The following is a 4,537-nucleotide window of genomic DNA, read 5'->3' as shown; positions in this document are numbered from 1 at the left end:
TTAAAATATACTATGAAAGCCTTCTAGTTTTATTTATTTCTCTTTAAAACTTCATTCCTAATTAACTCACCTCCTGTAATTTTCCTTTTATATTATAACTCAGTAAACTTAACATTTGAGGAAGCTGCTCCTTTAGAACTATGTTTTGTCAATCCTTTGACCCTCTTTTTATATAAGGCCTACACGAGAAATTAATCTTTCCCATCGTGTTGAACCCAAACCGTCCTGTAAATTTTAGAAGCAGTTCCATAATTGCTAATTTGTAAATCTCCAATTTAGACCAATTTAATTTGAGTCATCATATTTTCTTGTCACTTTGAAACCTCAAAGAATGATTAGCCTGTTTTTTACAAGAATAAAGTTAAACATGTCACTACATATCAAAAATGATTTATTTTATTCTAATCATAATTTTAAATCCCAAAATTTCAACCATTTTAATCTTTGATCCATTTATTCTTTTGAAAACCTATTCATAAAATATTATATTAAATAATGAATTACCCTTTTTATATTGCTTATTAATTATCAATACATTTTTCAGTTTTGGGGAGAAGATTGATACAACTAAGTTTTATAAATGATGTAAATATTTAGACGCTTCACTGTTGCGTCTCCGTCTCGATGTGAGCCGCCTGCCTTTTCTTCATCTCCACTCCACTCATGCTGTGGGGCTTCATGCGTGGATGGAGAAAACACAGTCGAAACACTCAAGTCAATCACAGGGCAAACAGAGAGCAGAAACAAATCAACAATCATGCTCCGCTTTTAGATTATGGGCGATGTTCAATCGTCTGTAATCTGTTTCTCTTAACCAAAAGCAACTTGGTGTCGTAGGGGTAGGGTTTTCTCCAGATGGACTTGTAGAAAACCACCATAAATTATAAACCTTTGCTTCCATTGGAAAGTTCAGAAGCCACTTGCTGACCTTTTTTGGTCACAGATACCTTGGATGGGCTGCGCTTAAATGAACTTTGTTGTGCTTCGGTGCAATAACTACAATTGAATTGCAATTAACATAAAACATCCTGATGATCCCCAAGACTTTTTGAGAAAATATTCTGTGGTCTGACGAGACTAAAGAGGAACATTTTAGAGGGTGTATCTCGTATTACACCTGACCTAGACCCAAACAAGCCAAAATGGAGGTGACCTTGTAAATTTCCAGATGTAAAAGCCGCTCTGATAATTATTTGTTGACTCACACATTATTTTCAATTTCAAAGAAAAAAAAGGGTGGGCCAAAATTACAGAGCCAATTTGTTTTAAAACGTTTTCTTCTTTCTTTATTCATGGTTCATTGTGGTAGTAGAGCTGGTACATTAGTGCTGGTGGTCAGCAGCGGTCCTCTGTCAGACTGCATTAACCCATCACTCTCTCCATGTGTCTGTCTCTCTCTGAGTTTTATGTTTCCACAGACGACTCGCTGGCACCGGTCGCAGGTTTCCTGTCTCCAGTTCTTGGATGAACTTTGTCATCATTCCGTCGGCCAGGACACCCTGGACGCCTCTTCTGCATAAAAACATCAGTGACATCTAGAAGAACAATTTTAATCATGAAAAAAAACCTGAACAACAAATATATCATTCTCTATACTAGTCATTTGTATTTGTATTTTTTAAGCTAAAGAAGGAACCTAATGAACAATCCATCTAGCCTTTAATATCGAAGCTGAAAACTACTTGAAATAGTTTTTTGCTCCTTTTGCTGCCCTCCAGAAGAACTTTGCTATCCCCTCCTCTTACCCCCTCCTCCTGACCCTTTCAATACACCCAAGAGCACACACACACACACACACACACACGCATACATACATGTGTAAAAGTGTGTGTCAGCTCACCCACAGCAGCAAGCGCCCGTTGGCCATGTCATGACTGGCAGCCACACGGTCACCTAGCAGTTTGACGGGATCGTCCTCCTGGTTGATTGGGACTTTAGTTTGTGTTTGTGTTGTTTAATCTGCTGGAGAAAGAGCAGACAGGTAAGGGGCTCAGCACGTGATGGGTGGAAGGGATGGAGGGGGTTGTTTTAAACGTGCATGGCTTTGATCGCTGCCCGTAGTCCAAACCCAACCAACAGCTCGGTCTCATCGTGCTATGATTTAATTGGTTGAAGCCCGTTGGGTTGATAGAGCGTGTTATTGCATGAAGTGAATGAGTTTGCAGTCAGAGAGAAGACAACAGCTGGGTTTTTGCAGGGTATGGGGGGTGGTCTGCCCTGGGCTAATTTTATGTGCTGTGTCATGAGCCTGTACACCCCCCCCCACCCCCACCCCTTCTTTACCAACGTCCCGACCTTATTGAGGATCTAATTTTCTAACGTCTGGATCCATGTGAGTGCGGATGCAAGCAAGTATTTGGATTCTTATTGGGTGGAAATAATTCAAAACAAAGTTGTGTCATTTATAGCCTGCAGTACATACCAGTCAAATCTCACTCACAGAGCAAGTGTGTGTATACGTGTGTTGCTGAGGGGATTCACTGCACAGCACTAGCGTGTGGTTGGTGGTTGGACTGACCAGCTGACCCGCTGCACGCTAAATTGGTCTCCCATACTGAGAGCGCCTGAGAGGAGTGGGCAGCTCGTTTTTCAGCGGTTGAGGAAATGTCGCAGACTCCCCTCACACCTTTTGTTGAGCTTTGGAGATCATGATGCTTGCTTGTACTGTGTTTGTACAACGCATGTTTGAAGAAGAGGTATAAAGGCATGGCATCTGACAAAAGTATCTGTAGCACTTGAACTTTTCCCCGTTTTGCCCCATTATAATCACAACCTTTAAAGCAGGGGTGTCCAAGGTGCACCCTGGAGCCACTTTCAGCCCCTACGCTGCAAGAATGAGACAAAACTGTCATTCATGTGCAAATGGAGGCTTTTTATGCTTAAATAGGACAAAAATTACTCCTAACAAGTTAAAATCTTCTCAAACTGGAAAATGTCAAGGACAACACAGCCATTTTCTTTTAACAGTGCTTTTTGGATTCTATTTATTTTCGTACTAAGTAGGAGTGCATGTATTGCTTTAGACTTTTATTCCAAAGCAAGCTTCGGTGAACCGAAATCTACTTTTAATTCATTTATTAAGGTTGGCTTTTTATAGCAAGTATTTTCAGAAAAACAGGAACCCAAATCCTGTTCTCTGTTTTTGTTTGTTATGTTGTTGTTGTTGTTGTTGTTTTTCAGAATAGACCATATTTTTCCAATAAAAATCCAAAGCAATTTCCAACTTAGGTGCCTTACTTTAGAAAAGATAATAATCATGCAGAATTCAAACATTTGGATGTAGGGTGGAACCCCACCTTTTCGTGGGGTTCCACCCATATTTGAACCGCAGATTCAGGTAAACCAAATGATTTGCGGGAGAGCATAAATATTCAACAGGGAATGCAGTTCGGTAAATACAAATATACTGATTTTATGCCCCCAATGTTTCTCAATGATTACAAGCTAACAGGAGGAACCTGTTAGCTTGTAATCAACCCTGGCATTTTGAGGGTTCTGGAAAAACGGAAAGATAATAAATGTATTATCTTGTGAAGCTGAATTATTAACCACTGTTATAAGAGCCACGATTTTTCAAACATACATTAGTTTGTTTAAATGGTTCTACTTCTTCATTAATTGAAAATTAGGTAGTTTTTATAGCAACTGTTTTTTTGTATAGCTCAGCTTGCAGGTGTATATGGTCTACTGTTGTGCTAAATGTGTCCACAGCTGAGAGAAACCACGTGATGTTGTGTTCAGGGCTGACGTCACACTGGGTGGTTGCTTAAATTAAGTCGGATCTCAAGTAGGTGCTGGTTTCCTCCTGTCCTCCTGAAAGCTGTTCTCAGGTTTACCCACTCGTGTGAACAGTTGTCGGATTCTGAAGCCGCAGTGGCGACAGGACGTAGAGGGTTTGTCCTGTAGCCAGTGGGTTGCCTGTTGAAATGCCTGCTTTGTCTCAGTCATTCTGACCTCGGGCAAGGCATTTCTTTTCCTCTCCAGTAAAGAACTTTGGAGTCCTCAAACTTGATAAAGAGTTGGGATAGTATGAGCCATTTACCATTTCTGCTCATTGATTCTATTGGCCCAATCAAAACGTACAATGTGGGAAGCTAAAGGAAAGAAGATGGAGTTTTTCCTTCAGCATCCCATGTATGAGTTATTGCTCATACATTAAATCAAAATTAAATAACTCCAGATTTAAATTCATATCTTTCCTTTTAGGTTTAATAGACTGATTATGGAATTATTTAATGTTGAGGGTAAAATAATTTTATTATTGTTATCTTCAGAGTATTTCTAGACCTTTAAATCAGCGACACCAGACACACCAGTTCATCTGCCTGACAGTGTTTAACTTGTTTAACTTCCATTTTCTGTGGTTGTGTTTCACTTCCTCTCTTGACTCTATTCATACATTTTTCATATTCTGTGTGTGTGTTGCACATCCCAGCAGTCTAAACCATCTGAGCATAAGTGTGTATGCTGGTGTTGCACTAGTTCACCTGCTTGTCGTTGTTGAACTCGTTGCCCTCTGTCTTTACTGTAAGCCTCG

At 39.9% G+C, this 4,537-nt stretch overlaps 1 long non-coding RNA gene across 2 annotated transcripts; it reads right to left on the bottom strand.

Moving 5' to 3' along the window:
* Positions 1-1,259: 1,259 nt before the first annotated feature.
* Positions 1,260-2,208, bottom strand: LOC106925997 (uncharacterized). 2 transcript variants are annotated; one of them, XR_015764515.1, is made up of 2 exons: positions 1,841-2,208; positions 1,260-1,535 (listed from the first exon to the last, which is right to left on the bottom strand). It is a non-coding gene; the product is annotated as an uncharacterized LOC106925997 (long non-coding RNA). The 2 variants fall into 2 exon arrangements; XR_015764516.1 differs by having other exon boundaries at positions 1,260-1,512.
* Positions 2,209-4,537: the final 2,329 nt, after the last annotated feature.

The sequence above is a fragment of the Poecilia mexicana genome, unplaced genomic scaffold (assembly GCF_051168715.1).
Source record: "Poecilia mexicana isolate PSO_F unplaced genomic scaffold, ASM5116871v1 scaffold_10, whole genome shotgun sequence".
NCBI classification, from domain to species: Eukaryota; Metazoa; Chordata; class Actinopteri; order Cyprinodontiformes; family Poeciliidae; genus Poecilia; species Poecilia mexicana.
Note: the sequence above shows the minus strand (reverse complement) of the source record. Positions and strands in the feature narration are given on the sequence as shown.